This window comes from Myotis davidii, unplaced genomic scaffold (genome assembly GCF_000327345.1).
Source record: "Myotis davidii unplaced genomic scaffold, ASM32734v1 scaffold168, whole genome shotgun sequence".
NCBI classification, from domain to species: Eukaryota; Metazoa; Chordata; class Mammalia; order Chiroptera; family Vespertilionidae; genus Myotis; species Myotis davidii.
This window is the reverse complement of record NW_006383016.1, coordinates 13135443-13147412: the sequence shown is the minus strand read 5'-3', so window position 1 is coordinate 13147412 and position 11970 is coordinate 13135443.

The following is an 11970-nucleotide window of genomic DNA, read 5'->3' as shown; positions in this document are numbered from 1 at the left end:
ATCAAATATAATTATTTAGTCTGTACATTGACTCAAATAGAAAATATACAATATTATTCCTTACATAAGTCATATGAAATGCTTTGAAAAAAAAAGAAAAGAAATAAAACTAATTGGCCAGGATTTAATAAGGCAACAAAGAGGAAATAATGATCCCTACACAAATAGCTCTAGGGATGCTTAAAATTTAAACTATTGAGGGTACCATTCCTGCCCCACCTTGAATAGCGTTCTTAAAACATTTCCTTTTCATTTGCTAAGATATGATACTGGTTATGTGCCCTTTAAATTGGCTTCATCAAAATTGATTTGCTCAAAGATGATTCAATATAAAAAAAATCTATTAATATACCATACCACATTAATAGGCTGAAAGAGAGAAAATACGTCTATTTTAATAGATGTCAAATGAAACTACTTCAAAAACTTCACCATTCACGTAAGAAGGTCCACCTTTGATATTATTTAGTATTTCTATGGAAGTATCAGTCAATGAAAGCAAAGAAATGTATATTGAAAAGAAAATGAAAATAGTTTGCAGATGAATTTTTATATACCTTGAAAACCCAAAAAATCAATATAAAACTATAATAAATAATAATAAGATTCAATAATATATCTGCTAATTAAATCAATTCTAAAAAAAGTAATCATTTTACTATGTATAATCAATGGTCATCTAGAAAATATAATGGGGAAAAAATCTCATTTACAATAGCAAAACGATAAATATTTAAAATGAACTTTTTTAAAATGTGAAAAACATATTTATATGACAGAAATATTTTAAATTTACTGAACTATTAAAGCATTTTCTTCTTGGATAGTAATATTCAAAATAGAAAAGACTGAATATACACTAACAGAATTATTATTGAAACTTTACAAAACAGTACTAAAGTTCATCTAGAAAAATAATGTGAGAATATCCAGGAAAAAAAACTGAATAACAAGATTAATAAGGAGTAACTAGTATGACTAGATATTTAAGTATATTATGAAGCTACAATAATTAAATTGTTTTGGTACTAGAGAAATATTTTAAACAAATAAATTGAACGTAATATTTATCCGAAGTAATATGAATATATAGTTGACCTAAAAGGTGGTTTTTCAATTAGTAGGGGGGGGAAAAGGAATTATTCAATAAGTTATCTTGAGACAACTGGTTAGCTTTTTAGAAAATATAAGCCTAGACTTTTGTATTTCATTTACCAAAATAACATCCAAAGACATAATAAAAAGTAAGTAGATTAAATAAATAATATATGAAATTGAAGACACAAGTAAATGAAAAGATATTCCATGTTCATTAATCAGAGAAATTAATATTGTTAAAATGTTTGTACTACCCACAACAATCTACAAATTCAATACAATCCCCAGCAAAATTCCAAGAAATATACAATGAGGAAAGGACAGTCTCTTCAATAAATAGTGTGAAGGAAATTAAACAGTCATATGCAAAAGAATGAAATTAGATTACTATCTTATACCACACACAAAAAATAACTCAAAATGGATTAAAGACTTGAATATAAGACCTAAAACAATAAAACTCCTCTAAGAAAATGTAGGTAGTAAGCTCATTGACAGTCTTAACGAGTGTGATGACATCAGACTAAAAAGATTCTAAACAGAAAATGAAATCATCAGCAAAATGCAACCTACTGAACAGGAGAAAAAATTCACAAATCATCTCTGGTAAGGAAATTATAACCAAAATATATAAAGAATTCATACAACTCAACAGCAAAAAATCCAATTAAAAATGGTTTGGCTCAGGGGATCCAGTGTTGGCCTGTGAACTGAAGGGTCCTGGGTTTGATTCTGGTCAAGGGCGTATGCCCAGGTTGGGGGCTCAATCCCCAGTAGGGGGTGTGCAGGAGGCAGCCAATCAATGATTCTTTCCCATCATTGATGCTTCAATCTCTCTCTCCCTTTCCCTTCCTCTCTGAAATCAATAAAAATATATTTTTTTTCAAAAAAGTGAGCAGGGGATTTGAATAAACATTTTTGAAAGGAGATATACAGATGGTCAACAGGGACATGTAAAGATGCTCAATATCACAAATTATCAGGAAAATGCAAATCAAATCCACAATGAGATATCACCTCAAACCTGTTTGAATGACTGTTATCAAAAAGACAAGAATAACAAGTGTTGGCAAGGATGTGAAGAAAACAGAACCCTTGTACATCCAAAATTTGGAATGGTATTCATTCTACCCGAAGCCTTTTCATAGTCATAATTTCAGCTGGGCTCAAATTTCCCTAAGATACAATGTCTTTATTCAAAGCTCATATAAATTCTAGCTAGAGAGTAACAGACAAATACACAGGAAATTATAGGATAAGGCAGAATATATATATATATACCAGTGTAGGGATGAGAACAGCAAACTTGTTAATTTTAGAAAATATCATGTCCTGGGAGTAAAGGCCTAGAGAAAAGAACAGGAAATCTAATGGAGGATGTAGCATTTCATAGACCTTGAATAATTTTCAGCCTTTCTTTCTCACTCTGAAGCTTCCTGAAGCTTTGGGGATTGTCAGTGTGATAATGTTCTTTTCTTGTCTGGGAAAAGGTACAGGGTCATTATCCTATTCAACAGGAGCTATGGAGACATGCAGATTTCCTAAGGAGAAAGTTACTTCCAGATGTCTCATCTCCTACTTCACCTCATCACATTATCATTCAAAACAACTTCTAAAATAAAAGAAAGAAAAAATAATGAATACTGTTCTTCTTACTTTCTAGAATTATAACTCATCAAAAAAGTTTAACAAAATGTAAAAAAGTTTCACCATAGATTAAAAACACACACATTACAGCCAATTTTATTTCTACACAGTAAAAATTTTCAGAAAAAATTATTTTCAGCTCCACTAACCCCACATCATTTTAGAAATTTTCTAAAAATATTTCCATTCATCTATCTCTAAGAGTTCCTATTATTTCAACCTTACAAAGGAAAGGCAAAAGAAATATCCAAATGAGAATGAGATTTACTTAATTTCTATTATTCCCAGGTTCAGTTTTCCATTTCCTCCACCTAATTTTAATGGAAACGTCTACTCTTTCTGAAATTTTTCAAATTATTAAAAAAGGAGAAAAAGCCAGTAAATAATGAGTATTTTAAATAACTACTTTATTTATATTTTAACATTTTATTTTAAATAATATTTCTAATCAGAAAATATGCCAATCTTAAGCCATCCCACTAAAGGAACTACAAAAATATACTATAGATTCTCAAAAGAGGAAAAAACATAATTCTATGTTCCACCTCTTTTTTTTTCTTTTCCATTAGACCTGTGTAACTAAGAGCCAGTTAGGGAGAAACATTTGAAAGTGGGAAAAATGAAAATGCTCCCCTGAAGTCAGTACCATTGACAAAAGTCAGGGGGTCTCTGGTGAGCAGTTTCCTTTGATAAGAGTTCAAATTCACTTTTTTACTTCATACTTGAAAAAGCAAAATAAAATCATGCCTCTGTCTATATCATCAACATTTAGCTTCAATGTTCTTTGATGTTGGCTCTCTTAATTGTGGTTTGGATTGCATTTCCCTTCACTCTCTAGGCCCAGGCCTCCCAGGGACAAAAGGCTTATCCCAGTATTTACACACATCAGCAGTGCTAACTCCTACCCAAACAAAGATTTAGAGGGATTTAATAGTCATTTTTTTAAGACTGGCTCTTTGGGAGCTCTAATTCTAGAAAGCTGAGTTGTAAATAACATTTAACATAGTATTAATAAACATGTATTTCACTGATGACTAATGTGACCATGGCATTTGTCCAAAGTCACTGGTCTAAATGGAGCCCAGCTTCTTCTCTCTCCATAATGTTCCCACTGAGTCAATCTACCTTGACTGTCTTCCTTAAATAGTCCCAACCCAACCATAATTGTTATTGCTACTTCCAATACTTCCTTTTTGTCCTGTCTCATCAACCCAGAAAAGATTCACCAAACATGATTTGATTTATCCTCAAAGACCCAAATGCATTTTTTGCATGCTAGTCTTTTCATGTGCCATAACAATAGTTCAGTTCATAAAAAATTAAATTTAAGAAATTACTTCTGTGTTGCCCAAAATATTATTAGATAGTGGAAAACAAAAATGAATGAGACAAAGTCTTGTCCTCGTAGAGTTTAGTGTTTGTAGGTAAGACAAAATCAAAAGAATAATTACAAAACAAAATTTAAAGTATAGTAATTGTGTTATTTACAATAGGGACCAAAGAAAATGTAGCTATTAATTTTGATGTGGAGAGAAAGAGGAAGCTATGGATGATAAAGCTGAAAGGAAGATTAGACCCTGCCCTTAAATGTGTTGCATACATGCCAGAGGAGTTATCAGATGCAAGTTACCAGTTTCTACCTCTGTTTTTAAAAGATTGTCCTAAAGCAGACAGGAGAAATGAGGAATAGACTAGATGAGGACATTCTAGAGTCAAATTCTGGTTAGGTAAGGGGAGAAGTGGAGCTGTGATGAAGTTAATGGACCTGCAGTTTTGATGTGATATCATGTTGAGCCCAGTATAGGCAGAATGAGTTGTTATTCTATTTAAGACTTGTAAAAAGGAATACCGACCAGGATGGTATGGCTCAGTAGTTGAGCATGGACCTATGAACCAGGAGGTCACTGTTCCACATGCCAGAGTGGCAGGCTCAATCTCCAGTGGGGGATGTACAGGAAGCAGCCAAACAATGATTCTCTATCAGCACTGATGTTTCTATCTCTCCCTCTCCCTTCCTCTCTGAAATCAATAAAAACATATTTTTTAAAAAATACCGACAATGGGTCTCCTTGGCTGTCAAGTTGTTTTTGTGTTTTTTGTTTTGTTTTGTTTTGGAGCTGGCTAAAATTCCACCAATTAGAGATTTTATGTGTATTTAAACGTTTAAAATATCAACATTCCTGGTATGATTGGTGGTTATCAGTATTTCATAACTCATTATGAACTAGCTCAAACAGACTGTCTTCCCATTAATATACCAGGGGAAATTGGGAAATTTTTGAGGGGAAAGAAATCATAAAATAATAAAGGTAAAGGAAGAACCAACTCTAACAAGAATAAGCCTGGATGGCATCCTAAAGTAGTATTTTAAGGCTACAAAAGAGCAGTTTGAGGAAACTGAGGACCAGAGTTGTGGAGATAGGGTCATTCTTAGCAAAGAACAATCTTGATGCAAATCGCTTTATTAATGTACAGTGTAAACTGATTCTTTTTCATGAATAAGAATATCAAGAGCAATCTTGAAGGAAAAGATAATCTTTTAAAAAAAAAGTTTGCAGCCTCAGAAGAATACTATGGAAAAATGGGAAGAGTTGTATCTTCACGTTTTAATAAGAAATGCTGACTTTTTTTGTATAAATAGATTGCAGAGTAATCTTTTTTATTGTTTCTCTTAAGCTATATGTAGATAGCAGAATTATCTTTACCCCACATTGGACAATATCCTGGAGTCTCTATTGAACATTAATAGTGACGGGTCTAGGGAAATGATTGCAATTCACAATCTCCTAAGAATGGCTCAGAGCAAATGTACAAAAGCAATTTTAAAACATTTCTAATGTCCAGCTCTGAGTGTCATTCATTTTTAAACTTTTTAGTTTTAAGAATAAAGAAACCAATACAGATAATCCCCTAAAATATTTTGTAAAAACATGCTGAGCTGCAATTAGCAGCTGTTTGAATAGTTGAAAATTATTTATAACTCAACCATGATTTCAGGGCCTTGCAGTCAGCAAAATCTCCATACCACTTACATTTATGGAGTTTCTCTACCTATTTTCCCCCTTTATCTAAATTCTTGCAGAAGAGCTAAAGACTTATGGAGAAAAATTTTAAATAAAAATTATAAATTGTAAATTTAGGGGAGAATTCGATACATCCTGTTGAATATTTCTTTCCCCTTCTGTATAATGTCATTAAGTAAAACCTGATTCTTTTCCATTGATGCTGTAGTATTAATTAACTGGAGGTTTAAACATTGGAAGGATGATTGTACAAAGAATTTCTGGCTTAAACTTCCAAGACTACAACTGAAATGGTAAAAATCTGTGTCATGTGTTAACCAGTGGGCCGCATCCTTGATGCCCTGGATATAGTGTAAAGTCAACGGGTCCTTCGGACAAAAGCTAGTTTCCTGACATTGGTCTCTGCTTCTCCCCATCTACCAAAAGCTGGTCTGTCCTTCAAAGTCATGATCAGTATTTTTCCTTCCCTTCAGTGAATCTTTCCCTGAGGTCTCTAGCCTCTTCCAAATTCGTCTATGTCAAGTAGTTTTTTTAATCAATCTTTATAAATTAATCTGACTCTACATAATTTTAGATGTTTATGGGGTATTTCCTTAATTAAATTATAAGCTTTGTTAATTAGCACAATGCCAAACAAGCACTAGATATTTAGCAAATATTTATTTGTTTGATTTGTTTTCTACCTATTATTATTTCTTCCTTGTCAACCCTAGTGTAATCCAGATCAGCTGGGCCATTTAGCTACTAGTATATTGATGGTTTTCAAACTGTGCTTCAAAAGAACCCCTCAGAAGTTGAAAGGGGAAAAAAGAGGCCAGCTTATTAGGAAACTCTCACTGCCTTTGGGAACATAGGGTATTGAAAGCGAACCAAACCAATTAGCAAAGATGCATAGAATTATGCAAATGAATCATTGGAAATAGTTAACGATAATCTTTAACTGCCTTTAAACTTGAAGATTTCACTTAAGTAGAATATCAATAATACTTGTTAACTGATGATACACTTTTCTCCAGTCTAGGAGTCTCTGACTATTACCCTTCTACAACCATCACATTAGAGGTTTTTTTGTGGGGTTTTTTAAAGTATGTTTTTTTTATTTTAGAAAGAAAGGAAGAGAGAGAGAGAGAGAGAGAGAGAGAGAGAGAGAGAATCATAGATGAGAGAGAAACACCAACCATCTGCCTCCTGCACACCCCACATGGGGTATTGAGCTGGCAACCCAAACATGTCCCCTGACCTGGAATCCAACGGACGACCACTTGGTGCATGGGTCAACACACAACTACTGAGCATACCGGCTGAGCCAGACATTTTTTTTTTATGAAATCCATATACTTGCCTAATGAAGGAAATTAAAATCTGGCTTTGATATCATTTAGTAATTAAATCTCAGCCTGTTTAAATGAAAACAAACAAATCAGAGATTAAAATCTATAGAATTCTCAAGTTCTTATCTAATAATTGTAATTATTTAAAATTACTATTCCTTTAGGACTAACAATTATCATCGACTCTCATATGCGTTTTCTTCATAATGAAATTTTGTTAGACAGCTTCCGATTATAGGTAGTATTACTGCTTAAAATTGTAACGGTAGCTGTTCTAATTCATACGGAGCTTAAAACAGTGTCCAATACATAGGAAACATTCAATAAAGATGGACTGTTGAATAGATACAAATTTTAATAAATTAAGATCAGGAAATGATTTTTACTAATGTTAACAGCTTCCAACTATAGATTAGTCATATCCAAATTGCCTCTTTTTAAACACTCTCTCATAATTGACTCAACCACATCTCAGACACCCATACTTCTTCAAGGAAGGAAGAATAATATGCTGGGAAACAGCAGGATTTCACAGTCACGCTGAGGGCACATCTGGACTCTAAAACTTGGACTCTAGCAAATTATCGAATGTCTCCAATTCACAGGCATAGTCTCCTTACTTGCCTTTCAGGGCTGCTGTTCGTATTAAATAGATAATACATGGAAGTTCACGTTCCAGAGCTCAGCACATAAGGCATCAAAATGTGTTTCATTTTTCCTCCTCGCTGCAATATACTTTTCTGTATGTCCAGCTTCATAGGGGCTGGTACCTATAAAATGATTGCTCTAGAATTTCAGCCCAAAGGATTCTGCTTCTGGAATGCTCTACCCCTTCACCCCAGCCAGCAACCAGGGGCCATGCCCTTGACACAAACCCCAACCAGCATTAGATCTACTTCACTACACCAGCAAAGGAATTTAAAACTCTTTAAGTTACAAAAACCAGAGAATTCAATCTCTCTGTTGCTTTTATTTACTCAAAACTCCCCCAGGAAAAGCCAAGCATGACAGCACCAGGTTTTAAGTTCTTTGTATTTAATCAAGGAATGCACTTCCAGGGGTAATAGAAATTTTGATCTAATTAAATACACTCACGACTCTAAAACAGACTTTAGAGTTGGTGGCTGGAATTTCCTTCTTTGAGTTTTATTACCTACAAATCAGAGTAATTTGAGATCTGAGTACCCATAACTATTCCATTGAACATTTCTTCAAAATCTTAAGTAACTTAATTTCAATGTAAAGTATTAATTAGCAATTTATGCCTTCTCAATGTCATAAGTGACCTTTACTCAGAGGTTGTTAAGGTAATTTTGTGATGTAACCAAATTAAATTTCAACCTTAGATATAGGCAATTATTTTAAATCAGATCTTCTAATAGCGGCTAAATAGACATTCTCATTACTTACATTATAACTTATTTCCCCCAGAGAGTGTATAACTGTTATTTCTCCTTTAGCCATCATGCCTAAACTTTTCAATAAAGCCAAGACATTTGTATATTCATCCTCTAGCACAAAGTGGGGAAATACCGGCTGCTCCAACAACATAACATTTAATTTCTGTTTTGAAAACAGCTTCCGCCCTGGCCGGTTTGGCTCAGTGGATGGAGCATCAGCCTGAGGACTCAGGGGTCCCAGGTTCGATTCCAGTCAAGGGCATGTACCTTGGTTGCAGGCACATCCCCAGTCGGGAGTGTGCAGGAGGCAGCTGATTGATGTTTCTCTCTCGTCAATGTTTCTAACTCTCTGTCCCTCTCCCTTCCTCTCTGTAAAAAAATCAATAAAATGTATTTTTTTTAAAAAGAAAGAAAACAGCTTCCATTTGACCCCATGAGATCCTCCATACAGCTGTCTTTGTTCGCTGGCTTTGCCTGCCTCCCTTTCCTTTGCCTTAACTGCTTTTATTCTCCAACCCATACTCTGTTAGTAACTTATATACTTGTCCCTTAATCTCATTCACTTCATCATTGAGACTATTCTAAAATTATTTTCTCTAGCCTTGTCACTGGTGGTTTTTTCCCAATTACTTTGTTTTCCTAAAAAGGAAACACAGGAATAATTTTTACCGAACTTGAACTACCTTATGATTACATTGTAGTTTATAGAATTTCATGCCAGATGCTTCACAGAAAGAGATTAAACCACTAAAAATTCTATAATAGTATTTATTGATGTAGGTGTGTTTTTTCCTCAAAAAGTGTGTAATATTTTTAACATTTCAATGAAAATATTTCCAGATTCTCCTTCAATCATCTAACCCAGGAAACAATGAAAGTCCTTCAAATTTTCAAAAAAACTAGGATGATTTCATATTCCATTTTTATTTAGCTAGGTTTATAATTATTTTTAAAAACCATGACTCCAAAAATAACTTCATAAGCAGAGTGCAAAAAAAAAAATTTCTTGCTGCGCAATATGTCTCAGTCCCTTAAGGATGTGAAGTTGGTAGTAGCTTCAAATGCTATTTCACACAGTTGGATTTTATTCTACTTATTCACCTGATAAATATTTATTGAACATGTACTATGTTCTGGACACTGTATGAGATTGAACAATATACTGGCAAAGAATCGGATGTATTTCTCTCACATTGATATTTCTTTCCAACATAAAAGCATCGAACAGACTGTCCAATCTATGAGGGAAGGCAGGGGGTGAGGAGGTAAGAGATCATCCAAAGGACTTGTATGCATGCATATAAGCATAACCAATGGACACAAGACATTGGGGGGTAGGGGAGGCTGGGGGATTGTCAAAAAATCAATGGAAAAACATCCTCAGGTAAGAATTAAAAAAAATAACACACATTAAATCAAATTTAATTACAAAACCAGCTGCTGTCGATTGCATTGTCTCACACATGTTAAAAGTTCCTTGAGGTTTCTAAGAAACCAGTAACCTTACTTTTCATTTCATTTTCACAAAATAGTTTACCCTCTCAGTCTTACCAAGTTCATACAATGAACAGTCTACCTTCTTCAACTGAATTCTGAAAAACACTTTACCATTTCTCTTCTTTGCTTGTGTAGGACTTCACCTTATTTTATTTTACTTTCTTATCCTTAGTAAAGCATGACCAAACAGAGGACAAAATAAGGGCAATGAAACAATCGTATGATGCCTTTTATTTCACAGCTCTGCTCATCTGCTGCACAAATAGCACAACCCATGGTTAATCACTGCGCACTCCTGCTCCCAGGGCACTCATGGAGCTTCCCATATGGTCTGTTCAAAACGAGGACTCATACATATATCAAACACAAATTATCCAAAGAAATGTGATCACATAGTGGAACCAAGTCATAAGAGAAAAATACCTGTTCTACAAAAACAAAAACCTACTTAATAAACACTCCACATTTCTGGTTCCCAAGGCAAAGCAGTCATGTGCACACTCTATAAATCTTCATCCTAACATTAACTAGGATAATCTCTCAGACATACTTAACGAGAAGCCTTTGTTTCACTCATTCAAGCAAGAGAAAAAAAAGTTCAATTGATTATTTCCCTTTTCTTCTTCCTTACTGTTTTAGACTTTTCAGATCTCTCTGCCTACTCTGGGTGACTTAGTTCCTCTATGGAAAAATCTGGAAATTCCTCCCCCGCCCCCCAAAAAAATGTCATGTTTAAGCTCTATTCTGCCCCTTTCCTACTGGCTTAAGCAATTTTTACCCTTAGGTAGGGTAATCGTATAATTATGATTCAAACTGGGCCATTTTTGAAAGTGAAAAGATATACAAAACAGGAAGGACAGTGCAACAGACAATAAAACAGAGATTGTGCTGGGAAAAGTGAGAGATAGAGTGACCTCGACAAAAGGCTTTTGCTCAAATTTTAAAGGGTAGTCCAAAGGGTCACTTACATAACCAGAAACTATTTGACTGTAGGTTGATCCTAATCCCCATGCATCTCATATTCCTAAGGGCAGGCAACTGGAAAAGGCAATGAAAATAATCAGTTTTCATGAGAGACTTCCAATAACAAGAAAGCATACAGAATAAAGGAGTGGGGGGTGGGGAGCTTTTTGGTGCAACTATGTGCCAGATATATCTATGGAGAGAGAGGGAAAGGAATAGATTAATTGCATCTTCTTAAGAACTCCATAACTTAGGTATTAACATTCCCATTTTAAGAAATGGGCAGTGCATACAATTGATAGTGAGTATGTGAATTACTATAACATTTTTGGAAAATAATCTGATAATATCTATTGAAAACTTTAGAGTAACTTTAGATCCAACAAACCTACTTTGGGATGTATCTTCTACAAAAGGAAAGCACCTGTGTATAATGATATATGTGTAAATAAGTTTACTACAATATTGTTTTTAGTAGCAAATAATGACCCAATTAGAAGTCACATCAATAAAAGTATATCATAGAATAATGTGGATAGTGTGATCTTGTTTGGGGTAATACGAGCTGCTTTCTTCTTTTTATCATTTTGGTCTTGATTTTCCTAATTTCATAAGCTATCTAAAATATAGTCTAGATTGGTCGTGGTTGTCCTAATTTTATGCACTATCTAAAAAATAGGCTAGACTCAGTTCAATTCTCGGCCATCTAGGAAGACTCGTCCCAGGTCGTGTTCCGGAGAAAATGGAGTGAGCAGCTGAAACTAATAGCACCCACCCCGAGTTGGCGAAAGGGCTCAGCTGGTGAGACGGTTTGCAGCCGGGAAGAGCAGAACTCCCCTGGAAAGCAGATCCAAGCAACAGCAACTTCCTGAGCATCATACACTCTGCTAAGAAACAGCAGCTGCACGTGAAACCGCCCCCCACCAGCCAGAAGAGCCACCACAGCTGTGAACAGCACCCACCAGTGGAGCTGCTGCCAACTGAAGAGCAGCTGCTACCGCAACCGCCCAA